Here is a 27421-nt window from a genome sequence, read left to right on the forward strand (position 1 = left end):
GTCTATCAATGGGATGCCCCATTCCGCGCCTTGTCACCTCAGCAACTCCGCCAGTGGTTCCATCGCTAAAGAGAAGAGCAAAGGCGACAATGGGCAGCCCTGACGAGTGCCCCGTCTGACTCGTATAGTGTCTGATAGGAGGCCCCCGGTCCTGACTCGAACGCCGGGGGTTTGGTATAGGAGGCCGACCATTTCCAAATAATCATCTCCCAGGTCAAATTTTTGCATCACCGCCCTTAGATATGGCCACTCCACTGAGTCAAACGCCTTTTCCAGATCTAATACAAGACATCCCGAACCCGGCCAAGGTTTTCTCGCGTATTCCTGCATCCTGAACAACCGACGGATATTGAGCGACGTGCTGCGGGTGGGTACAAAACCGTTCTGGTCTGTGTGAACCAGGGTGGGTGTGTACTGGGAAAGTCTTCGCGCTAGTGTGGATGCTAATATTTTATAATCTGTGTTTAAGAGAGCAAGCGGTCTGTATGAGCCCAGTAGCGTCCCGTCTTTTCCCGGTTTTAAGAGGGAGACCAGGGTGGCTTCATTTAGAGAGGGCGGCAGTGAGGAGTCGTCAAGTGCTGTTGTGTACATTTTAATCAGTTCGGGGATCAGGAGGTCCCGATATGCCTTATAGAACTCCGCGGGGAGTCCGTCAGGGCCAGGGGATTTACCATTAGACAGCGCTGCTATGACCTCCCGGAGTTCCTCGGACGTGATGGGCGCTGCTAGGTCCGCGCGTTGGGCGTCGCGGAGCACCGGCAACGGTATCTGGCGGAGGTATCCCTCCGTGTCCGGGGCGGGGATGGGCAGGTAGGAGCGGTACAGCGCGTCGCAGTGAGTGACGAACGCGCCGTGAATCTCTACTTGAGTGCGTAAGAGCGACCCGTCTGCGCCCAGGACTTTCGTGACTGGTTTTGTCTTTTCCTCCATATTAATGAGCCACGACAACAAATTGCCCGGTTTGTCCCCTCTATCATGAGTGCGTGCCGCGTGGGCAGCATAATTCAAACACCTAAGCCTCTCCAGCAGTTCTTCGTGCCTTGTGCGCGCAGATTGCAACTCAGCGCCATCATCTCTGACCGAATCCTGTTCATGTCGGATCAACTCGGCTTCTATCCTCTGAAGGTCTTTCTCAACACTTCGTTTAAGGTTGACCTGCGTGCCCAGACACTGTCCTCTAATGACCACTTTAAAAGCGTCCCATTCTATTTGAGGGGTGGTGGCAGAGCCCGTATTCTCCTCGAAGTAATGCGCTATATGCGTGAACAGTGAATCTCGGAAGGGCGCATCTAACAGGAGATCCGGTTGCAGTCTCCAAGTGGGGACAGGGGGATGTGGGGTTGCCCAAGAGACAGTCAGCATGTGAGGGTTGTGGTCGGAGTGTGTCCTACCCATGTAGTATGCCTCCTTTACTAGCGGGAGTAAGTCATCAGTGAGCATGTACCTGTCTAATCGAGTGTGTAGGGTCTGAGCTCCTGAGTAGAATGAATACGTCCTGGTGGTTGGATTACGGTGTCGCCACACGTCCTGTAAGTGCCATTGGTCAGCCCAAGCTACAAGTGCTTTCATGGTGCCCACTACCGGAGCGTTGGGTAATGGCGGGAAGGAACGGTCTAGTGTGACGTCCAGCACGCAGTTATAGTCCCCTCCCAATACCCAGGGGATCCCATGCCAGTGAGATAGGGACGTAGATACTGTCGCAAGAAAGCCCTGCTGGTCCGTGTTAGGGGCGTAAAGCGACGCTAGAACCAATGGGTGTCCATCCAAACGTCCCTTTATCGCCACCAGTCTTCCCTCCTTGTCTATGTGTGAGTCGTCAATTTCAAACGGAATTCCTGGTCTCACCCATATCAATACACCCCTCGCGTAGGAGGAGAACCCAGTCGCGTACAGCTGGCCACGCCATCGCCTGCGTAGTGTGAGTACTTCAGTCGCTGTCAGGTGTGTCTCCTGCAGGAGTGCTATTTGTACCTTATGTCTCTTCAAATAGGAGTATATCATGTACCTACGTGAAGGTGTGTGTATACCACGCACATTCCAAGTGCAGAGTTTAACCTCAGCCATCACAATGCATCAAGTCATTCTCAGCCGCCCTCCCCCTCGCCCCATGCACATCCCCGGGAAGCCTTCCATCTCTCAACTCCACAACATTTTCCTGCACACCTGTGGGGCACCATGAAAAGTTCAGTAATTCCGCCATTAAACTACGATTGCAGCACGGTAAAAGAATAGGGAGAAGGGTGAACATAAACTGGGGAAAACACCATAGGGTCGGCTGCCAAACGTGCAGTCGTCCAAACACTCTACTGGGATATCCAACGTTCCAGTCTGGGGGGTTGCTGTCCATCGCGCAAGGCGAAAAGGGGGTAATGAGTTCCAGTAGAGCTTGAGTGATGCTGCAACCACCATGATGAGTTACAAAATGGGTGATCCCACCTGCGCTCCTAAATATCTACACACATAAGTCGTCAAATTCAAATAATCATGGTGTAGGCACACAATTATAATACATTAATTGATCATATTATTAGTTTCTTGATCAACTATTCACTGATCAATCGGTACGGTATACATTCCTATGATCCTGGTGTGACATCCCAATATTCAAACAAAGGACATGAAATTGATGTCCAAACAAAAATTGTCCACAAGAAAGAGGGGTCTTTTAGTCGTAGAGTGCTTCTTTTATTCTTGTACTTGTATTGTTGGCATACGATATCAATAATTCTGATTCACAGTCCATAAATCCAATTCACAACCAACACGTGTTTCGTCTGGCTTATCAATTCAGCCAATGACTTCATCAGGGCTGTGTTAAGATATCAAAAGATATATTTCAATAAATAAAATTTTATATATAGAAATTACTCAAGAGGCTTGAATAAGTAAAGTAAAGAGATGCAAACTCCAGTGATACTGAGGAATGAAAAGAAAAGTATCTAAGCCACCAGGGTTACACAGTCACCAAAGTGCACACCCATTAGGTCCAAAATATAATAGCAATGTCACTCCATTCACCTTATCAACAAATTAATCCTGACATGGAAGTCTATCGCATCATGTTCATGTTGTATAATGAATTTCCAATCTATGAGCAAGTTTAACAAAGACAAAGTATAGGTAAACAATAGGTCACAATGTCCCATCCTAGTATCAGCACCACACTATGTTCATCCCAAGACCCATATTATGAGTCATCTTACAAAAATCTCCGAACTCACCCTAAATAGTCTCCACTGTCAAGTCCTAAAGGATTGTGCATTCAAGATTTATTCGTATTCCCCAACTGAGAATACATATAGCAAATCTATAATAAGAGATTTAAGATACTGGGTAGTCAGGTATAATATACAATACCAGTTCATAAATAAAGTTTGACCACATGTCCAACTCTCACCTATTGGTTTAACTAAATGGTATCGACACTCGGTACACGTAGTGATTATCTTATAACATGTATCCACATAAGTCCTAGGTACCCTACAAAAAGAAAATTATTTTATATTAATAAGTATGAGTTAACCGATAATTCAAGGATGGCCAAGGATCAACTACAATGTATCTACTAAGAAGTAATCGAGTAGTAAAACTCACCCACTACATGTAATTATTCCGAGGCACCATCTATTTCATTATCCATTTTCACGGTCCAAAAGGGGGAGAAAAAGGATATAATGTCTAACGTTAGTACGTGTGTACGGTAAAAATAATAGGTAAAGTGATCTAACGCAAAGTCCTCACTCACCCGTTCAGTAAAGGGTCTCGTTCATATCGTAATCCGGCGTGCAGCGCCGTCGCCATATTGAAGTGGCATTTTATAGCCAAAGATCCGCGGGCGCCATATTGTAGTGTGCAAATATCATTATCAAGATCAAAACCTAAATTTATTATTTATAAAGTACAACGCGGCCTGTACGGTTATATGATCGCAATACTATATTTTGTGGAGATTAAATGGGAGACTTCTGGTGTCATTAACCGCCAACTGTGTAATTGTATTAAGTCTCTAAGGGTCGCCTCAGAGGGGGCTACCAGAGAAATATAAGACAAATTCTAATTAGATTTTACTTGTTAATATATCTCAAGTCATTTAAAATATAAACTAATAAGAAGTAAAATAATATCTTTTGAGTCACTAGTTTATCTCTAGTAACCCGGGTATCGAACCCTGATGTAAAATGTACATCAACAGGTTCGTAACCCAAGTGCTACCAGTGAATCCACTATAACGCTCATCCCATTCCCGTATACGACAATCATTATGCTGATTTTCGGTCTATAAGATGAGAATCAGTACTGGAGGTAGACTTGTTTGATGACAAATTGTTATAACTTTATGTAAGTGAGACTATACAAATAATGGCTTATGTATTATTGTTACTTTCTGGGCCTGTGATTTTCCTCTCCCAATTGCCTTGAGATGTAATATCTTGGGATGCCTTATAAGCAATTTTTATATATACTCTTTGTAATTAAGTGTACAATGTTCTGAACCGGTACGACACCACACTATGGTACGATAACCCTAATTAGATTTATTTAACATGTAACTTCCCCACATGCTACCAATTGGATCCACGGTGGCGTTTAACCTAAGATTCTGTTTAAGTATATTCACGCAAGGGTTCGATTCCCGGCTTGCCAAATAATATTTAGCGAGTCTCACTTTTCGATATTTTTATATTCTTTATTTTTATGATCCTTTAATATTTGGTCCACTAGACTTTAACTACTATAGATTCCAAGTAATACACGTACTATGAACACTATGACCTATTAGCTTTTAGAAAATCAGCATAATGATTGTCGTATATGGGAATGGGATGAGCGTTATAGTGGATTCACTGGTAGCACTTGGGTTACGAACCTGTTGATGTACATTTTACATCAGGGTTCGATACCCGGGTTACTAGAGATAAACTAGTGACTCAAAAGATATTATTTTACTTCTTATTAGTTTATATTTTAAATGACTTGAGATATATTAACAAGTAAAATCTAATTAGAATTTGTCTTATATTTCTCTGGTAGCCCCCTCTGAGGTGACCCTTAGAGACTTAATACAATTACACAGTTGGCGGTTAATGACACCAGAAGTCTCCCATTTAATCTCCACAAAATATAGTATTGCGATCATATAACCGTACAGGCCGCGTTGTACTTTATAAATAATAAATTTAGGTTTTGATCTTGATAATGATATTTGCACACTACAATATGGCGCCCGCGGATCTTTGTCTATAAAATGCCACTTCAATATGGCGACGGCGCTGCACGCCGGATTACAATATGAACGAGACCCTTTACTGAACGGGTGAGTGAGGACTTTGCGTTAGATCACTTTACCTATTATTTTTACCGTACACACGTACTAACGTTAGACATTATATCCTTTTTCTCCCCCTTTTGGACCGTGAAAATGGATAATGAAATAGATGGTGACTCGGAATAATTACATGTAGTGGGTGAGTTTTACTACTCGATTACTTCTTAGTAGATACATTGTAGTTGATCCTTGGCCATCCTTGAATTATCGGTTAACTCATACTTATTAATATAAAATAATTTTCTTTTTGTAGGGTACCTAGGACTTATGTGGATACGTGTTATAAGATAATCACTACGTGTACCGAGTGTCGATACCATTTAGTTAAACCAATAGGTGAGAGTTGGACATGTGGTCAAACTTTATTTATGAACTGGTATTGTATATTATACCTGACTACCCAGTATCTTAAATCTCTTATTATAGATTTGCTATATGTATTCTCAGTTGGGGAATACGAATAAATCTTGAATGCACAATCCTTTAGGACTTGACAGTGGAGACAATTTAGGGTGAGTTCGGAGATTTTTGTAAGATGACTCATAATATGGGTCTTGGGATGAACATAGTGTGGTGCGGATACTAGGATGGGACATTGTGACCTATTGTTTACCTATACTTTGTCTTTGTTAAACTTGCTCATAGATTGGAAATTCATTATACAACATGAACATGATGCGATAGACTTCCATGTCAGGATTAATTTGTTGATAAGGTGAATGGAGTGACATTGTTATTATATTTTGGACCTAATGGGTGTGCACTTTGGTGACTGTGTAACCCTGGTGGCTTAGATACTTTTCTTTTCATTCCTCAGTATCACTGGAGTTTGCATCTCTTTACTTTACTTATTCAAGCCTCTTGAGTAATTTCTATATATAAAATTTTATTTATTGAAATATATCTTTTGATGTCTTAACACAGCCCTGATGAAGTCATTGGCTGAATTGATAAGCCAGACGAAACACGTGTTGGTTGTGAATTGGATTTATGGACTGTGAATCAGAAATATTGATATCGTATGCCAACAATACAAGTACAAGAATAAAAGAAGCACTCTACGACTAAAAGACCCCTCTTTCTTGTGGACAATTTTTGTTTGGACATCAATTTCATGTCCTTTGTTTGAATATTGGGATGTCACACCAGGATCATAGGAATGTATACCGTACCGATTGATCAGTGAATAGTTGATCAAGAAACTAATAATATGATCAATTAATGTATTATAATTGTGTGCCTATACCATGATTATTTGAATTTGACGACTTATGTGTGTAGATATTTAGGAGCGCAGGTGGGATCACCCATTTTGTAGTTAATTCACACGATCGTGTGACCTGAGGGTTGTCTGGTAACCACCCCCTTCCTACCTAGCTGCACCAATTACTTATTTTTCAGTGTATTTTCCTGAAGATAAATTGAGCGCCCTTTATCTGCTTGGTTACCAGTTTCTCCGCTTTTTTTCACCATGATGAGTTATTTGGGAGTGCCTCACACTGTGTGCCAGAGTCAGACAAAGATCTGGCATGGGATGCAGCAGCGCATAAATGCCCTTGGAGATGCACACAGGTCCATTGATGACATTAAGAAAAGCTGGTACGATATGCGCTCTAGGGCCAAGGAGAGGGTGGCAGCACATCTGCAAGAGGCACAACTGACCAGAGGGGTCCAGCGACTTCATCTAAACCTTCAGCAGCTGAAGCTGTGGTGCAAGGTTCCCTGGAGAGGGTGGCTGTGGTAGGCTTCGTGAGCCTTGACACACCCCAGCCAGCAACAAATCCTGGTAAGTGAAAAAGGTGTTTGCGATGTGTGAATACCCACTAAAGCCTGTTCTGTGTATGCATACTAATCCTCCACAACCAAACATCAATTTCAACCAAACAAACAAACTAATGTTGCATCATGGGAGATGTAGTCTGTGACATATACTGTATAGTGTGGGAATGTCTTGAGCTGATAAACATTGCAACACCACTGAAACAGTGCCTCACATATTTTATTTTCTTCTTTCATCTTTTGGCACATAGACACACCACTGGGAGGAGAGAACAGTGCTGATGACACTGCGGGTAGCCAGGAGCTGGACCAGATGGAGGAAGGGCAGGATGTGGGAGAAACAAGTGTGCCCAGTTCTTCAGATGTCCCAGCAACTGAGGCACCAAAAACTTCACAGGCCACAGCCAGTGTCACACAAGTCACACAGAAGACACCAACATCCCGACGCTCTCTGGCCACCAGGGTGCAGATGTCACGACCAACCCAGCAGTCCCTACGGCGGATGCAAAGTCTGTCCTTTGCGTGAGCAGCCAGTCAGCCCATGTCTGGAGCACTGGATCAGGCGATGTTGCAAATACAGCACCTGCAACCTAAGACAAAGAGGCAAAGGAATGTGAGGATGACACAGGGCTTCCACGTGATTCCGGACAAACTTGCAGAAAATCAGATCGACTTGAAATAAAATTGGATGTCCTCACAAACACAGTGGCATACCTAGCAAAAGAATGGACAGAGGAAAGGGCACAGCTTAGGAGCATGGAGCGCAGCAGGGGCCACAAATTGGACACACTGAGCAGGGCCATTAGTAGGCTTGCTCATGCTACAAGTCAACACAGCCAGCGCACCCTGGTGCTGCAGGTGGAGATGAGGCACTACAGTGGGTATGTTGCTCGTGGCCTGGAGAAGATCACTGCAGCAGTGGAAATACTGTAGACAAATCTGATTGTTGGTGGAGGTGCCATGTGTAACACAGATAGTGAGGTGTCAAGCCGCAGTAGCTTCTCAACTACGGAGACACCTGTGATGCGCCATAGCAGCAGCCGGCACCTTGGTTTCGGAAGTGGCAGCTCTGGCCAGGCTGGGACAGAGGGGCAAGAAATTAACTGTGTAGGCTCACTACACTTTTTTTGAAACACAGTTTTATTGAATTTTCACATTTCTTAGTACATTCGTATCCCATAGGTGGTCGATGGAGTACATAGTAGTGACATTGCAATCCGATATACAACTGGGACAACTAGATACTGAGTTTCTGTGTAGGCTCACTACACAATGTTTTTTCCACATATCCTTCCTATGTTGTGGTGATCTAACCACAACGGAGTTTCCTAGTAGTTTATGCCTACATTTGCTGATGAGCAGGTTGTACTTAAGTTTGGTTGTGGATGCTTGCACAATAAAGCACCAATTGATAGTCACAATTTGTTTTGTCTTATGTACAGGTGAGTGGCTAACTAAGCTGTACGTACCTTTAAAAATAGTTGTTGGCAATCTGGTCCCTGTGCCTTCTCCCCTCTGCTGCAGGGCTACCATCCCATTGATGTAGGACAGGTGGTCCAGGGTCCTCATCCTCCGAATCTGTCAGACACCTCCATGGGCAATCCATCCCTAGAGGCGATCATTACACCCATTCCATGACTAATATCATTGATGCATGGGTTCCCCTGCAACTCAATGAGGAACAACGTAAACTAAGACTAGATAAAAGAACGTGGAGTAATTCTCTCTCCCTAGGCAACCTCAAACAACTAAGAAAGACAAGGAAAGCTTATAACAAACACATACGCAGCACCAAATCTGATCACTTTAGATCACAGCTGGACAAGGCCAAAAACAGACCAGAAAAACTCTTCAAAATCATCAATCAACAAACGAACGAACCACTCTAACTAACTTGTGGCACTAAAGGACTCAATCCCAAGCAGCAAGGAATTTGCAGCCCACTTCATTGAAAAAACAAGAAAGATTGAACTAGATCTGCAACTCTCCCTACAAGTCATACAAAATCAGGCTCCCTTCAACGATGCCTCAGGAACACCTGGGATGAACTCTCCTCTGGTTGAATCGGTTGCCCACACTCAAAAATATGATGCTTCTTGGAATATCTTCAGACTATATATCTGGCGGAGCAGCTGGGTGCTAAGATCATAGCTTATGCTGATGACACCCAGCTTCTCTTCATGTGGAAGAAAAATGATGTATCCCCGGATGCTGCCAAAAATTGTCTTGTGGAAGTTTTTTAAATGGTTAGCGCAGGCCCATCTCAAATGCAACAAGGATAAATTTGAGGTGCTCCTTTATGGGTCCTTCCCTCCGCATTTTAGAGAGGATCTTTGGCCCGTGGGTTACCCCATGCCTAAGTCAATGGGGAGCCCAGTAAAGAACTTGGGGATCTGGTTCAGTGAGGACCTCAGAATTATACCGCAGATTAATAAATTAGCCGGAGTGAACTGAAACTCCTAAAGAGATTTCTGCCCCTACTGCCCAAAGCGGCTAAAGAAATGGTGACCTGCACTCTTATTCTTTCACGTTTAGACTACGCCAATGCCCTTTACATTGTCTGGTCCTCCTGGATACCAGCTAAAAAAGCTACAGATTGTCCAGAATGTGACCGCTAGAGCGCTACTGGGTATTCCTGGTAGGCCTAGCACTAAGTAGCTTCTACGGGATTTGCATTGGCTCCCGGTAGACCAGCATGTTTTGTTGAAGGCTCTCCCACTTGCCCACAGTGCTCTTTATAAAGCAGGACCTTTGTATCTCAGGAGACTCTTTGATTTCTATGTGCCTCTCAGACATTTCCGCTCTACAGGGCAATGCCTCGCTGCTATACCCAGGTACCGCCTTGTTAGAATGGGAGGTGGCTCCCTCTGTCAGAGCATCCAGGGCCTGGAATGCCCTGCCCTTTGAGCTTCGGAACACCCGCGACCTCAGGCTGTTTAAAAAGAAGCAAAAAACTTTGCTTTTCAAGTAGTCAACTAGCCTCGGTTTGTGCCTCTCTGTCTCCCCTATTTGGGTTACGTGCCGGGACCCTTTCGAATATCCGTACGCGCTATAAATGGAGTTTAACCTAACATAACATAACTACCGGACGATGCTGAGCCTGCTTAGCATCATGACTACATTAAAACCGTCAAATCACGTCTTTGATACAGTGCCTCTAAACTCTTCAATTAACTTATCTCGTCCATTTCCCTCTATGGTCGAAGTTTGTACATGAATCACTCAAACAAGGAGTGATTCCTGATTTCCTCAAGTTCGGACAAGCCATCCCCATCCCAAAGAAACCTAAGGAAGACTCACCTGAAAAGTCACCCCAATCCCGAAGAAACCTAAGGCAGACTCATCTGATCCTAACAACTTCCGACCAGTATCCAATATCATGACTCTATCCAAACTTCTTGAGAAGTAAGTTCATACACAACTCTGCAACCACATTGAGCATTTTCAACTACTTGACCAACATCAATTGGGCTTCAGATCTGGTCACAGTACTGAAAATGTATTAACACACATAGTAGACGATGCGTTAAGAATACTTGACCAACACGAACCATGCTTAATTATTCTACTGGATTCTCCTGGATCTTTCCTCTGCGTTTGACACAGTCAATCCCGACAAACTAATCAACCTTCTAGAATCAAGGATGAGGTTATCAGGTCCAGTCCTAAATTGGTTTGTCTCTTTCCTTCAAAATAGATCTCAAAGAATCAAAATCAACAATGACCTCTCCAACAGTAAGCCAGTCTTTATTGGAGTTCCACAAGGTTCCGCACTCTCACCCACTCTCTTCAATCTATACTTGGAACCTCTCACAGACATTCTGAAACGGTCTGACATACAATATTGCATATAAACGGATGATACTCACCTATACATTAAAATCTCCTCACTGGACAACACAACTCCTCTTAACCATGCTCTTTCGAAAACTCAGCAGTGGTTATCTCACAACCACCTTATGTTAAATACACTCAAAACAGAATTCCTCCTGCTTTCCCCCCACAATCATACTGCCCCCATTCATGACTGGCTCAAACAACTAACTTAATTTCACCCCACAAGTTGTGAGCTCCACTAGATCACTTAGCTTAATCCTGGACAAATGCCTGAAAATGCAATATCACATCAATCAATCATTTGTAAAGCACACTACATATCCGCGAGGGTCTCAAGGCCTGGGGGGGGGGGGCGCTACTGATCAAACAGCCAGGTCTTGAGAATCTTCCTGAAGGTCAGCAGGTCTTGGGTCTGTCGTAGGCTCAGTGGGAGGGTGTTACATGTCTTGGCGGTGAGGTGGGAGAAGGATCTCCCACGGGTGGTTGTTCTTCGGATGCGCGGGACGGGCCGAGTGAGAGGTCGGCGGTGCATAGCTGGCGGTTGGGGATGTAGAAGGAGAGCCGTCTGTTGAGGTAGGCTGGGCCGGTCTTGTGGAGTGCCCTGTGTGCGTGGGTGAGAAGCTTGAAGGATATCCTCTTGTTGACATCAGTACAACAACAAGAGGAGCCAATCACCAACTATCCGCATTAGGGAAAATCAAACCGTTCCTGCCGCCTACTGACCTAAACTAAGCTGTCCAATCCCTAGTTATCTCCCGTTTAGATTACGGAATTGCAACTCTGGCAGGGCTCCCCAAAGCTAAACTGGCCCCTTTAAGGACCACTGTGAACTCTGCTGCAAGACTCAGCATGGGCTCAAGAAAGCGTGACCACATCACACCAGACCTACTCCAGCTCAGTTGGCTCTCAATTGATACACGGATCAGGTACAAGATAGCCTGCTTAAGGCACAAAGTGCTCCATCAGAACACTCGCATTTAACTGGTAAATAAACTTGAGTTATCAGGTGGGATTCACGCACTAAGAAGTTCACACACTCTACTGCTGAAACCACCAAAGTTCAAAAAGAAGAGAACTTACAGCCCTGCCTTCTCAGGTCTTGCTCCGAGAATTTGGAACACTCTCCCACCAGAAATCAGAATGAACCCCTCAACCTATGAATTTAAAAAAGACGTCAAAGATTTGCTCCATAACAGTTACATGTGGCAATAGTTCTGTAGCCTTACAAACTAATGGTGTTGACCTACAACCCTTTATTCTCTTGTCTATTTTGCAATCTTCATCTTTTACAGACTGTCTCTGGTGCATACTGCAGAGCTCCTCCACTCTTGTGTAGGCACCTGAAGCACAATTTCATGATTCCAAACGTACGCTCAATCACTCTGCTGGTGTGCCTGAGTGCCATGTTGTACCACCTTTCATGTACATTGTTGGGAGACAGGTACGGCGTGAGGATCCATGGCCGCAGGGCAAACGCACTGTCACATGTTGTGAGATATATATATGATGGTGGGGTTATATGCTCACAGACATACAAGTGGTTAAACATATATCTGAGAACTGGTAATATCATTACCTAGAAGGTATCCATCATCAAAGTCACCTCTTTCTAACCTTTGGTATATACCACTGTGTCTGAAAATGTATGCATCATCGGGGTGTGGCCAGCAGCATGGCTGACTAGCCGCATCTGCCTTAGCTCCGACAGCCCGACACTGATCCTGATGACAATCCTGCTCTTTAAGCCACCATCCACTACTCATTTGGTGTCCTAAATTCGCCTGACACCCCAGACCCACGGCCAGGGCCGTTTTGGTAGTGGCTATAATGCCACAAGGAGAGAAAGCTGCATTGGCACAGAGACGGGCCGTGGCTGTCAAGATGGCCAACGAGACCCGCTAGTGGCGTAGCCCTAACCCGAGGCTGCCGCCCGGAGACCTGCAGCAGGCTGCCTGGATACTGCGGAGCAGACGCTGTCCACAGCTTGAAACCTGCAGAGCCCCGCCGCCGAAGGACACCTAAGAGCCGATGGCACTGATGGGGGGGCTCCAAGATACTGAGGCAGAGACGAGCAAGAGGCTGGGTCTGACTGGGAAAAGAAAGAAACGGAGCCATATGGACTAGGAAATATTGGGTGAGTGAAATTTTCCCCCGGCGCAAGAAGGTAGAACCGCGTGCCAACCCCAGCGAGACCCGAGCTGAGGACGCGGTCCCGGCGATGACGCAGCTTTGAACTATTCAGATGGCCACCGGGCCCTGATAGATGGAGACGGGCCCGCAAGCACACCAAGGGACCGATCATAAGACTCTTGTGTGCTGGATCCCGGGGGCTCCTTGAGCGCGCGGCCATAAAAAACATGTGCCCAAAGCCGCTGGAGCGGGGAGAGAGGCTACGCGGTATCGTCCCTCGCCATGGACGAGGGTGCTGGCCTAAGCGAACTTTCCTTGTGAGAGGGGAGTGTCCGGAGAGGCTGTTTGAGACCTCTGAAGCCAGAGAATGGCCCTCGACCGTGAGGCGGTTGATCGACATATAAAATTGGCCAATAAGTTAATCCTCAGAACAGCAACGGCGAAACCGAGAGCCCAGCCCTTGCGCATGGAAGCATTCATGCCCATCAGGCTGCCCTTTTGAGTCTGGGGGAGAGACACGGACATAGATAAAGTGATAGTCGTATAGTGAGTGCCCTAGGCAGTGAGATAACTAAAGGTGGCCTGGAACCTCACTTGTCCCCTGGCATTAAGACCACCTTTTCATTGTGTAAGGGGAGACCAGTGAACCTGACACACTTTAGCACGGCGAGACTGAGGAAGCAGATGGGACACTTATGAAACAGGCAGGAAGCATAGACTTGTGTTTGGGGGCGCTCTACTGCTGGACCAACTGAAGAAGGCCCAACTTTGCAGACATTAACAGAGGCGAGAGGGGCCCGGCTGGGTCGTCCTTGGGGAGATCGCGGTGCTAAGAGACGCACCTGGCACAGACTGGATGCATATTGCCCAGAAGCATCCTGGGACGATCGGACGTAGTGCATGCAAGATGGCCAGAAGATGCTGTGCAAGCATTGAAACAGCTGCCAGAGATCGTCAGACAAGACAGGAGCTGGTTTACACTCACGGCAGACGGACACATGCCAGCGACTTCCTATAAAATTCAGCCTCTGTAATGAGAAGAGCGAGCCCTCCTAGTGCTGCCTCCAAAATGGCAGGTAATCCGCTCTGACCCAACCGTACCCCTGAAGAAGACAGAAGACCAAATACATGAAATTGTTACTCCTCAGCACACGGAAGACAACCTACTGCTGCTGGATTTAATAATGGCGAGAGACAAAGAACCCAAGACGCAAAAGCAGGGGAAGATGAATAAATATACAAAGGTGCTTCCACCACAGACAGAACCGGAAGAGGAGGCTATGGGCCCTCCGGACAATGTGGCTATCCTCCAAGCAATCCACGCCTCAAGAGAGGCCATCAAAGGTAAAATGGCGGAGATAAGATCAGAGGTTTCTCTCCTGCAGCAAGATGTACACAATATCATGGACCGGACCGATGAACTGAAGAAGAAACGCACATTTCGGAAGTGGAAGACACACGCTCAAATTTCAATCCAACATCAAAGAGCTCCAGGCAGATATGAGAGAGGTGATTTGGAAGGTCGACGATGCAGAAAACAGAGCCAGGAGAAAGAACCTCCGCTTCATTGGGATACCAGAAGGGCATGAGAACTCTGACCCGATCACCTTCCTAATGGCATGGCTGCAGGAAGTTCTCCCGGGGGCAAACTTCTCCACCTGTTTTCTCATTGAGCGGGCACATAGGATGCCAAATGTGAGACCTTCGCCAGGGCCCCCCCCCCGCACCCTCTGAATTATCAGGACAGAGACAAAATACTTAGAGAACTCAAACTGACCAACACCAAAATGATGATTTTCCCTGACTATTCTAGAGTGGTGCAGAAGATGACGAGAACCTTGGACTCTGTAAAGGTTAAACTTAGAGCCATACAAATTCAATGCATGCTTCTCTTTCCGGCCAAGCTCAAAGTTCTCTTTCAAGGCTCAACTCAATTTTTCCGAACTCCAGAAGACGCTTGGACGTGGATAGAAGAACGTCCTAGGGCACGGCTAGAGGCAAATGGCAACGGGACACGACCCAGAGAGACGCCACTTAGATGGGAGCCTAGACCCCAGAGAATAAAAATGAAGAGGCGGCTTACTGGGAGACACAAGAAGCCAAAAAGGACCGCACTGATGGGGACCCCATACCAAAGGAGGAGGGTAGCCTTTGATGAAGAATCGGGACAGGCTCCAGCCAACAGCAGAGACTCGAACCACGGACCACGGACCACTCTGATAATTTCTTTTAATATTTATTTATTTGAAAAGTTTTATATAGCGCTGGCTAGACCCTGAGGTATCAGAGCGCTTTACATGAGACAGGACATTGTTTCAGAACATTGTTACATAGTTACATCAGTTACAGTTACTGTTACCAGTATATGCTCAGGAGAAAAACGTGAGCTAACACAATAATATAAAATATTAGCGCGTAGCATATCCAGGACAAACGTCAGATAGGAAATGGAAGGTAGTGGGGGAAAGGTAAAGAGGGGAGAGCAAAGCAGATAGAGTCAGGTAGATCTGAAGGGGGAAGTACTCCAAGGGGTACAAAGCAGTCAAGGCAGTCAAGGAGAGAGACTGATGAAACCATGAAGAACCGTGAAATACAATGTCCGATGTCCGGCTGGGTAGGTGACGGCTGAGGGGGTGACCCCCGGCCAGACTCCACTATAGCTGCATAGGACAGCTCCACCGGGCAAAGGCCAAGGATACTCGGGCTTCGCAGTCAGTACAAACAGTTATAGTTCCAGCCCGTGAGGCAGCGTCATAGTTCCATAGAAGGCCATTCACTCGCCATTATAGGGTCGGGCGGGACTGGGGGAAGGCGACACCTGGGAAGCTGAGGATCGTCTTGAGTGATTCAGAACTGCTGTTAGTCGCCATCTTAAGAACAGGCAGGTTGTCAGGCGATCATTCAAGCAGCCAGGGGCTATTGTACAAGAACAATGCTCTAGAGCCCTCTAGAACTTTTGGGGTCAGGCTCGGTGATTCTCGCTTACACGTAGTAGCCAAGTTTTTATGGGGTATTAATTTAGGCACCATCAGGTCCTCAAAGCTCCCATTGGGATTGCTGGAGGCTATTTTCCGCTTCCCCACTCACTGCCTCTGAAGCGCATCTGTTGTGATCTCAGGGGACCCTGCAGGTCGGGCTCGAGTGCCCCTCCCCCTCCAGCTGCAGCCGTTCTGAGCGGGTAAACTAAGTTGTACAATTCCCTTCTCCGGGGCAGACCCCATACATTCTGTAGTCTGAGCTGTCCGGTGCCCCTGTCCCTGTTCACTGAGGCCAATCCAGGAGGCTCCATGCAATGTAGCATTTGCCAGGGGCTGGCAGGTGTTGCTAGGGTGCAAGCTCTGTTGGATCTCGCCCCGGGGTCCCCAAACCCAGCTCTTTGCTGGCTTGCTGTCCCCTGGTGCGCGTAGACGCTAGCGGTCGCTGGCCTCAGTCACGTGAGCTCCCGCTCCCAGCACTTATCCACGTCGCTCCGTGCACCGGTCTCACCTTATCACATACCGGTCACGGGTATGTGATAAGGGATAAAGATTCCCTGGTGGACACAGACAGTGATCACCCACTCCTCAAGGCAATCAACAACACAGAAGCGCCAGGAGTAAAGGCACAGGAGACTGGCAATGTATACCAACTGCAGCAAGCTAAAGGTGACGAAGAGAACTGAAATATGGGTGTGAGACAGGAGCAGATCGGCAACAGGTCGCCTGCAAGGAGTTCCCCCTCTCAGACTTGCTTGTGCTCCGGAGAGACTGTGCGAAACACTTCTCTCTGAAAAAGACTATCTCCTTTATTGTTTTGAATATTATCTAGGGGTAGGGGGAAGGTAAAGGGAGGGACCGACAGACTTTTCGAACAACACGTATGCTTAGTTGTCATGTTGACAGTTGAAGGGATAGGCATAGTGTGCCGGAGAAAGTGGGGTGGGGATCAGGGATGGGGGAAGTTCTAAGTTCAAAGATTCAATGTTTTCAATTCAGGCAGCAGCAGGACGTCTCAAGATACATGACTAGGAATGGTGGGATGGAAGTTGACAAGGGAAGGTATAACTCCCTAAGCGGTTCAGATACAACACACACATAATGCATGATACACCATACACAGTATTGACATGGAATGTCAATTGATAAGGCAGTAAAATTAAGAGGGGACTAGTTAACAGATATATTAAGAAACTCAAGCCTGATGTAGTCCTCTTACAGGAAATCCACCTCCGAGGCACACAATGAGTATTTATAGGGAGGGGGGCCTACACCACGTTGGCACATGCCGGTATTTTCCCTGGTATTAAAGGAAAACAGGGGTCTCATGAGTTTCATAGAAAGAACAATAAACTTATAGACCACAATCAGTGCTAAAGTCAAATTTCCAAACCCAGCCGGGTGAGGAAATATTTAATTCAAGATAAACGAATTTGGTTGACCTGAAGACGGTCACATACAAACATTTAGATAGGGCACAATCCTGTACCTATCCCGAGAGTCGGAAAAACAGATAAAGAAGGAGTTAGGTGAGTGAAGAAAAAGTTTTTTCAGGCAAAAAGGTTTGGAGCCAACTGTCGCTTGCAAGTTATTAATCAGTTACAGCAAGTTTCGACATACAGTATTTACAGAATAATATACAATTAGATTTCCTGTAACACTGTTTAAGCATCAACGTTTCGATCCCCTGGCTCCTAATGAACCGGGATCATCATCAGGACTATATTAATCATTGCCTGTTTTTGTTACGAACGCCTTGTCTTGCTCGGACTGGTTCTCCGATTGAGCCGTGAACTCACGGGCGAGTCCTCCTTAATGGTTGGGCTCGGAAATTAGGAGTACGTTGCTCCTTTGGTTGTAGCGCCGCTTTAATTCGGCGGTCACGGTGCTTACATCGCGGTCTGGCCGGCAAGGGGTTGATGGTGGAGACACAATGGTCTCTCTCCTCATCGCTGCAAGCGAGAATCCGCTGCTCTTGGTATTTTCCCTGGGGCGCGTGGAGTGGCCATCCTCATTAGGAAAACTCAACCATTTCAAATAACCAGGACCTGGCTGAACCCCAACAGAACCTACGCCGCAGACCAAGGCACATGGGGATGGCGGGAGATTACCCTTGATAGTGTTTATGCCCCACCACGACTACAGCCCCAAACATTGGGCGCAGTTGCCAAGATTCTATTAGACTCAGACTCTCCAACTCATATTATCAGAGGAGACTTCAATGACGTTGTGAACCCAAGCTTAGACAGGTCCCGTACACCAGCCGGAATTCTTGTCCCTACCCCACTTGCAGAATTTGTGAGATCACTGGGACTGACAGACCTTTGGCATCGACACCACTCATTAGATCGCAGTTATTCTTATTTCTCAGGTGCACATACGACTTCCTCTAGGATTGATTACCCCTTCGCTCCATCAGGGGAGATTCAGAGAGTAGATGAAGTAGAATACCTGGCAAGAGGCATCTCAGATCACTCACCGCTGAGGTTGAATGTAGACAACAACCAGATTGGAGGCTGAACGCATGGGAGCTTCACGTCAAAGCAGTAACAGGAGTAATTAGTATAGAGACTACGTTATTTTTCCAGGAGAATGAAGGCTCAGAGGCCACCCTCTGTGAGGCCTACAAGGCATTCCTTCAAGGCAAGCTACAAGACACAATAGCATGAAAACGAAGGGGAGAAGCGCTACAAATAGAAAACCTGGAAGGTAAACTCTTAGAATTAGAAGGCAACATCACCCTGGACAATGAGGTAGCCTGGCTTAGGCAGAGAGACGTCACCCGTTGGGAACTTCGGGCTTTGGTAGACAGAGAAGTCCAATCTCAAATTCAGGCCACACAACATAGATTATATGAGTCAGGGGATAGAGCGGGGAAAACTCCTAGCTTGGTTAAGCCGGCAGGAAAGGGAGGCAAACTAGGTAAGCCAGATAGTCGAAGCAGACACACGGCATACAATTGCAAGTGCAATATTGGGAGCATTCGCGCGCTACTATACTAACCTCTATGAGGCCAAGCCAATAGTAGCTAAGGTCCGCATAAGAAACTACATCAGTGACATAGCCATGTCCACACTGCGACAGGAACACACAGACGCCCTAGAAGCAGAGCTAACCCTAGAGGAACTTCAAGCCTCCATCACAAAAAAAAATCAGGGAAAGCCTCAGGCCCAAATGGAAAGCCGGCAGAATTTTTCAAACAAAACAATAGCCTACTGGCCTCCGTCTGCTAAATATGTTCTTAGCGGCAAGGGAAGAGGGAACACTACCACCAGATATTTGTCAGGCCACAGTAGTGGTAATACCAAAAACAGTGAAAAAATATAAAGGAGGCCCCCTAATCTGTCAACTTAGGGACAGGGGAGATATGTTGTAAACCAGTTATTGTCCCACAGGTTTTGCCATTAGGTTTTGTTTTTTTTATAAAAAAGCGAAATCAGAGTACCAAGTTGCAGGACGTCTAGCAATACCAATCACACAAATTGTATATGATGCAGGAAGCTGCGTTACAGAGCATAGATCAAATGATATAATTAACAATCCACCTGAGATTTACAGTGTTAAACCATTATGACACATATATTTCAAATAAAGATGTAAAGGAGAGCCAAAAAAGTGATTGTATGTAAAAATATATATGCTTTATGCATTTATTCAAATAATAACATTTTGTACACAGTAATGATAAATCGTTTAAAAAATATACATAAAGTACATTAAGCATTGCATTAAAAACATTGAGAATCACATAAAGAAAACATCAATTAAAAAGTTCAAAACGAACAAGGGTCGACGCGGCGTTTCGGTTACAGGCTAATAATAGGCAACCTTCTTCAGGACCAAGTTCTAAAAAGAAACAGAAAATTACTTTTTTGCCTTCACAATTTTACAAACAGAACGCTTTACTAGGACAACACTTTAGCATTGGCTAGAATTATATGGTGAATTGTACTACAAACATAGGTGGATCATCAGCATTATTGGTATTGCTAGAGAAAGATAACATCTTGACACTAATATCATTCTGGCAATAGTACCATGCCACCAGTCAAAAATGACTGGGCTCATTTTTCAAAGGCAAGACATTTAGTCGAAAATGTCAATACCAATAATGCTGAATTGTAGTACAATTCACCATATAATTCTAGCCAATGCTAAAGTGTTGTCCTAGTAAAGCGTTCTGTTTGTAAAATTGTGAAGGCAAAAAAGTAATTTTCTGTTTCTTTTTAGAACTTGGTCCTGAAGAAGGTTGCCTATTATTAGCCTGTAACCGAAACGCCGCGTCGACCCTTGTTCGTTTTGAACTTTTTAATTGATGTTTTCTTTATGTGATTCTCAATGTTTTTAATGCAATGCTTAATGTACTTTATGTATATTTTTTAAACGATTTATCATTACTGTGTACAAAATGTTATTATTTGAATAAATGCATAAAGCATATATATTTTTACATACAATCACTTTTTTGGCTCTCCTTTACATCTTTATTTGAAATATATGTGTCATAATGGTTTAACACTGTAAATCTCAGGTGGATTGTTAATTATATCATTTGATCTATGCTCTGTAACGCAGCTTCCTGCATCATATACAATTTGTGTGATTGGTATTGCTAGACGTCCTGCAACTTGGTACTCTGATTTCGCTTTTTTATAAAAAAAAAAAAACCTAATGGCAAAACCTGTGGGACAATAACTGGTTTACAAAATACCAAAAACAGGCAACCCCCCAGGGAATTGTGGGTCCTACCGCCCAATTTTGCTTTTAAACATCGAAACCAAGATTTTAGATTCTATACTGGCTACACAACTATTGACAATCATTGCATCACTGATTCATTGGGACCAGTCGGGCTTTATGTCCAAACAAGCTACACGCCTCAACCTCCATAGACTAGCGAACTGGTTAGATACGGGAGATAGGGACACAAAAAGCAGTCACATTTTTGTGAGTCGGTATTCTCTCGCAGCGCTATTTTGTCATTTGCGAGTGCCTTTCGTACATTGTGGTCGGCAATTTTTGCATGCTCAAATCATTTTGAAACCGAATTTTGCACATGCAAAATGGTCGTACATCTGGTCAGAATTTTCTTACAATTAATGTTATTAATGTCCCACATTCTTCAGCTCCCCATGTCATTTCTTGACCTGATGAGACCCTTATATCCCACACAGGGTTGAAACATCGTCAACACCATCTAAAGACAACCTAAGATATTATAATCAAATCAGTTATCTCCTTTGGTGTCATTATTTTCATGCAATACTGTCAGGTGTCTTTTGTTTTATACCAATATGCTTTTTTTATTGTCACTTCCTTTATCTTGTTTTGCTATGGTTCTTTCCACTTGGGATTCTGTTGAAAAAAACTCTTTCTCACTCCTTACTTGATCATGTGTGACTTAATTGTTGTTAATATGTCTAACTGGTCTCTAAAAAATAAAGTTCGTTTGGATGAATTAATATACTGGTTGACTCTTTCAGTGATTCCATGCAGAAATTCACTCATGACCGAATGTTTTTCGGAGGATTTAGGATTGTCTAATATTGATTAATTCAGCACAGGATTATCCAGTGGAATCTTACTGTTTATATAAATGAGTTGCATGTGAATGCCCGTTATAAGTATATGACTTTGTTGAGGGGGATGACATAGATAAATGGTTTGAGGCCTATCAGGTTGTTCCAAAGATGCACAGGGTCCCTGAAGAGGATTGGGGTGGGAAATCTCTGGAGTGACATTTCCATTAGGAAAGGGTTGCACTCTTAGTCCTAGGAAAAGGGGACAGGATGAAGGTATCCCATCATGGAGGACACTCTTACCAGGAAATACGATCTTACCCCAGGCAGATGTTTAGGGACAGCAAGAAGATGCCCCAACAGTCCTGGGTAGGTTATGTGGATTACTTTTGCAAGGCACTGTATGGTTGGGTGAAGGACAGTGATTTTAATGATTACAAGGGGCTGTACAATTTGTTTGCCAGAGAGAACATTTTCAGCAATTGTCTTCCTGAGCTGCGCCATCACATACTGAATAGTAAGCTCACTGACACCAGGGAGCTTGTTAATGAGTTGAACTGCTGGCTCAAAACCAGAGTCCACAAGAAAGCATCTGGGGATCAAAAAAGGGTGAACAGGGTTCCCAACAAAAAAGAGGGGGGGGGACTTAAAAAGAAGTTCTCTCTGGTGGGCGTTGACATAGGATGTACCATAAAAGTATGCCTGCTGGGTCTATTGCCAAATGTGAAAGCAGGGAAACGGAAATTCTGTGCCATAGCTCTGTTATTAGCTAAGAGACTGGTCTCCAAGTGCTGGGAGGGAACCACTGTGCCGAACGTTAAGGCCTGGCTCAATGATATGACATACTGCAGGGACAAGTTGCTCACGTATGAAGAAGAATTACCCAGCAGATCACGTCCCAAAGACTTCTGGTGCTATTTCACTGACTATTTACTTAGCACTGAGGTGGATGAGGCTGCTGTATAATGGGGTGTTGATGGACATGGTAGATGGTACCAGTGCATGAATGGCCGACTCTGAGCACAATAGGATACATCAGACCTACCTATAATGTAATCAATGTTATGAAGCACACAGGTGGTGACAGAGTGCAGTATTGTCCTGGTTTTCTTAGGGTTACTGTTATGTAAAGTTTCATCCAAACCCAAAAATGAAGTTCTCACATACGTTGTGCGCAATTGTGTATATCTCGCAAGACATGAAGCCATATTACTGGAGCAAGATTTGCCGCCGGACCCCCGGGTTGTCGGCTGAAAGGCTGTGTAAGGACAAATCCCGTCTTTCTCCCGATTGCGGCCGGCCCCAGGGTTGTAGGCCATTGGCTGTGTTTATGAGTGCAACTTTCTGATAATAAAGATTGATGTTGAACTTCAAAAAAAAAAAAAAGAAGTTCTCAACAGGCCCCCAAAACAGTTAACAGTGAAAAAAGCAATCCATCCAAACCCGATCAGAAGAAAAAGCAGTTCTTCAACAACAAGACAAAGTGGTTCGTCCCCCAGTATACTGACTGCTATAATTATGGGCGCATCAAGGGAGATGCCCAATGCTTCAAGAGGACAAAGTCCCCCACTGGTGAATAGACATCAGGGTTAGCCAGTGTAGTGTTTGGGGAGGAGGCAATCCCAGTTAGCATGGGGGAGGGAACAGAGATTACCTGGGTGACAAGGAGATTGTGACCAAAGCCCACATGCCTTCCAATACTTTCAAGTGCAGGCAGTGGGTCACCATCAATGGGCAGAGGGTGGAGATTCTGAGTGACACAGGAGCTAGAATGACTACTGTATGGTATCATCTGGTGTCCTCAGAGCAGGAAATACCCGATACATTCCACCAGGTTATAGTCGCAGACAACCATGAGACGCACTATCCCATGGTTCTGGTTTTCTTTTATTGGGGGCTCTCAGGTTCTCTAAAGTAACTGTGAATCCTGCCATGGCTGTTGATTGTTACATAATAATCTGAAACACACTGTCTGTAAAGAAGTGGAGCTCAGGTCACACCAGGAGATGTCAGTGTTGTCTGAGTGAGTCTGTATGACCACGTGGGCCATGGCTGCCCAAGAGGGGAGTCATGGAGGCCTGGAGCCTGGAATAATTGTCTGCTGCCAAAACAAGGGAGGACAAGGGGAATGGGAAACAAGGCCCTACAGCTCCCAAAGGTCCAGGTTGAAGGGGCATCTGAGGAGGGCACCATGGAGCCTTCTGAGGAGGATATTGCCGCCCTGGGAGACCAATGTGAACTTGCTGGAAGGCAAGTTGAGGGGGGTTCCGCCAGGGAGGAATTCTAAAAAGCACAGGAGGAGTGCTCAACTCTAGAGGGCTTGAGCCAGCAAGCTGAGGCCAAGGCATCTGGTGACATCTCCGGAGATCATCTCATATATTAGGAGAATGACCTCCTACATAGAAAGCCCGGGGCAACACAAGTGTTGGTGGCCCGCTAGTGCTCCAGAGCCTTCTACTGGGTCTATCTCATGATGTACCTCTGGGCAGGACATCTGGGGCAGGCCAAGACCTACATAAGGCTTGTCACTCACTTTTATTGACCCTGAATGAAGACAGCCTCAGATACATTCTGCTGCTCCTGTCCCATCTACCAGGTAAAGACCCCAAAGCTTCCCTGGCTCACTTACCTGTTATTTGCACCCCCTTTGAAAGGGTGAGCATTGACATTGTTGGGCCCCTGAACTCCAACACTGCCTTAAGCAACAGGTTCATCCTGGTCTTGGTGGATATACCACCAGATACCCAGAGGATATATTGTAGGAAAATGGGTTTCTGTTGCAGTAACACCCCCACTTTTTTCCACACTACTGATGCACTTTGACATGATGTGCCCTGGGTCCCTGCCAATCAGGTTCCCAGGGCCTGTGTTCTTTTCCCTAAACTAACCCAATTGGCATCTCAAGCCACAGGTCAGCCTCTGGTAAATATGGTACCACAGGTTCCCAGGGCTCTGTGACCAGGGAAGACCTATAAGGGCTGCTGCACTTATTGTGCCATGCTTAGAGGCCCTGTACCTTTACACACACAGACACACACTGCCTTTGCAGGCTGTGTGTTTTGGTGCAGAATAAAGTGATGAGTCGACATGGCACACAACCCTGTGTGCCATGCCTACAACCCACTTCCCTGGCATAGATCAGTCACCCCTCTAGCTGGGTGGCCTATGTCAGTGGTGAAGGTACAGGTGCATGAACCCTGTACCCCTACAGTGTCTACGTCCATTCTTAGACATTGTAAGTGCAGTACTGCCATTAAGAGTATATGGTGCTGGGAGCTTGTCATTGCGAACTCCATATTGGCTACACTGAAAACTGAGAAGTTTGGTATCAAACTTCTCAACACATTAAATTTACACTGATGCCTGTGTGGGATTTAATGAAAAATGCACACAGAGGGCATCTTAGAGGTGCCCCTGAAAAACGACCAGCCTCTGGTGGATTCCCTGACTGGTACACACCAGCCTGACACCACAAGACACGTTTCTAGATCCCTAGGGTGGGAGCCTTCACCCCCTGAGCCCAGAAATAAAGCCTTTCCTGGGTGGAGGTGTTCACTCCTGCCCCAGGCCTGGAAGAGCCATCTGTGGCAGGGGAGCTTCAAACACCTGCCAGCCTTTGTAATGCAACCCCCAGCCTCTCATGCTATCAGGAGCAGGCCCCCTTCCTGTCTCCCCTCCTTTTTGGCGGAAAGATAGACGGGAAAAAGTAGCCAGCCCAGATGGTGTGCCCACTTCTGCCAATTCCACTGCTCAGGTGGGGGAGGCGAGGTAAAGCACACTCTTCAGCGCCCACCATCTTGTAGATGGCAGGCACTCTCCAATCAGGATTAGGGATTGTGCTCACTCCCCCACATGGGGTGAGCACACCAAGGGTGTGGAGAGTGAGGTGCTATCTAACTTTACCTCTGCCTACCTTTGGGGATGCACTGGTCTCTGTGCACACTATACCTCACTTTGGTGTAGTGTATACAGAGCCAGCTTCCTACACTTACCTCTGATGTCTGTGACTGCACCTGCAGTGGCTAGGGCCCTGATGGGGATCTTCACCTGAGTGGGGTTCCTCAAAGCAGCTGTGCCTGACAGGGCCACCTGTACTTCATGTACATGAAGTACATTTTGGGATGAGCGCGGGGTAGCCTACAAGTTCTCCACACCCTATCGCCCTTAGACAAATGGGCTTGGTGAGAGATTCTTTCTTTTTTTAATCTTAATTCTACTATCTAAAGATAGCCATAAAAGAACAGTCATTATAAAATAAAACCAATACAATCATATTATAAAAAACATTACAACTTATACATGTGTATTGGCCATAACGTTCATGCTTCTGCATCATTGGGGTAATTCATAAATATTACACGTAAAATAATAGTTTATAAAACTAATCATGTTTAAAACCATAACAAATCAGTACTACTATGATCTTCTACTTTTCCTCGTATTAATTGCTTTCATAATGAACAAGACCACAATATAACAAGTCAGGGGGTCACCTAATCGTACCAAGAATTTCATAGCCTCCATGTGTGACCTGATGTTATATGAAATAAATAGTGGCTTTAAATAAAAACATCTAAAAACCTCATAAAATTTACAAGACAGCATAAAGTGCAACATGCTCTGTTTACTTCTTTTGTCACATGGACATAAAAAATATGCAGGCGGATAAAACCACATAGCAGGAAAAGCTTCAAGAAAATGAACAATGCCATATCGAAATCTCGTTAATACAAAGCAATGCTGTGCATAAGTCACACATGACAGATAGTTATTAGTAATCACATTGTTGCTGTATGACATATACTGAGCCACAATAGGTTTGTTCTTTTTGGTCAAAAGCCTTAGATCCATCCTGTTTTGTAGAAAGGAGTCTCTAATTTCTTTCTTAGAGTAGATCAAGGTTTTAGACATTTCGGTCCATATTGATGTTTTGTATATCTTTTCTAGGCTTTCTAGGCACATTCACGAGATATGGTACACCGATCGCCTCCTTGCTCAGGGTACATTACATGCTTTACTTCTGCTGCTGGCTAAAATCCCGCCATTGGCTCCCACCTTGCTTAGAACTGTGCTGGCTTACTGGAAGAAGTCCCTTAACTACACACGACAAACCTTCCCTTACTCTCCTAACATTCTCTTCCTTGGAATCCCAGGCGCACATGGCTTAATAACGAAGCGACCGTATCCCATTGGGAACAGGAAGGGGTTGCCACTGTTGGAGCGCTGTTTGTAGACGGCACTCTGATGGACCATGACAACTTCACCCGTGCACAGGGGGTCCCCTCTACGCTGTTCCTCCTCCACGCCACCATAACCCACTACATCAAATGCCATTGGTCCCCTGACGGGGTAGAACTCTCAAAAAATGAAATTTTATACGCTACATACTTGATGGGTGCTGGTCGACATCTTACCCAATGTCTCTATTATAGGGGGATCCGCGCTCACTCAGGGACGTTTCTGACTCCGCTTCAGGCGAAATGGGAGGCGGGACTGGGAAAATAACTTACGGACAGGGACTGGGCAACTATATTGGAGCTCCCCAAGAAAGTGTCCTGGAATGCTAAATATATACAACACATGATCTTACACAGGGCCTATCTGACCCCACACCGACTGAACTGTATCTACCCAGATGCCCAACTTCCCTACCCTAGGTGTCAAGAGGTGGTTGCTGATCTCCTCCACATGTTGTGGTCTTGTCCATGCTTGCAAACTTATTGGCAAACAATAGCTTACAGAGTCCGAGAGGTCACACGCACGGCCAACTGGACGGCTGCCGATAGCTGTCTACTAGGTCTGCATAAACGCCCCAAGACATTTATTGAAAGTTCAATATAAATTTGCGGACCTGG

General features: G+C 45.4%; 1 long non-coding RNA gene across 1 annotated transcript in view; it reads left to right on the forward strand.

Moving 5' to 3' along the window:
- The window catches only part of LOC144772006 (uncharacterized), a 34237-nt gene extending 25721 nt beyond the window's left edge, over positions 1-8516 (forward strand). Inside the window, exon 3 of the long non-coding RNA XR_013599590.1 lies at positions 7357-8516. This is a non-coding gene — a long non-coding RNA (uncharacterized LOC144772006). The remainder of the gene's footprint in view (positions 1-7356) is intronic.
- Positions 8517-27421: the final 18905 nt, after the last annotated feature.

This window comes from Lissotriton helveticus, chromosome 8 (genome assembly GCF_964261635.1).
Source record: "Lissotriton helveticus chromosome 8, aLisHel1.1, whole genome shotgun sequence".
Classification (NCBI taxonomy): domain Eukaryota; kingdom Metazoa; phylum Chordata; class Amphibia; order Caudata; family Salamandridae; genus Lissotriton; species Lissotriton helveticus.